This window comes from Phocoena sinus, chromosome 17 (assembly GCF_008692025.1).
Source record: "Phocoena sinus isolate mPhoSin1 chromosome 17, mPhoSin1.pri, whole genome shotgun sequence".
In the NCBI taxonomy this organism is placed as follows: Eukaryota; Metazoa; Chordata; class Mammalia; order Artiodactyla; family Phocoenidae; genus Phocoena; species Phocoena sinus.
The window spans coordinates 17544521-17544972 of record NC_045779.1 but is presented as its reverse complement, the minus strand read 5'-3'; positions in this window follow the sequence as shown (position 1 = coordinate 17544972).

Below are 452 nucleotides of genomic sequence, written 5' to 3'. Positions count from 1 at the left end.
TGTTCTTAAAATCCAAAATGGAAAATAAGAGGCGGCCAGTGCCTCAAGTGTTATAATGGCTTCAGGTTTAGTTGTCATTTATAAAAAGAAATTCAAACACAGAATGAAGCTGTTCCTTAAGACCAGTGTTGGGGACGCTAGCAGTGAGCCAGCACTATCCCGTACGTGGACACAGTGCAGATTTGAGCTGTGGTGCAGCCAGACAGCACACAGGCACTGGGATTCTTTCTGTCCTCTCACTTTCACTATCAACAAGCTCCTGATAAAGCCTCTAATCTAAGAAGATGGTAACATGGGAAATTTGAGTGTAGGGCAACCAAAGCTATCCATGTCTGTTCCTGAACACTATCCGGTTCAAACATTTCTCTTTGAGGTGTGAGATGGCAGGGAGAAAAAAAAGAACACAGTGTCCCTGCAACATCGCTGAGAACTAATAATCACACAGTCATTTG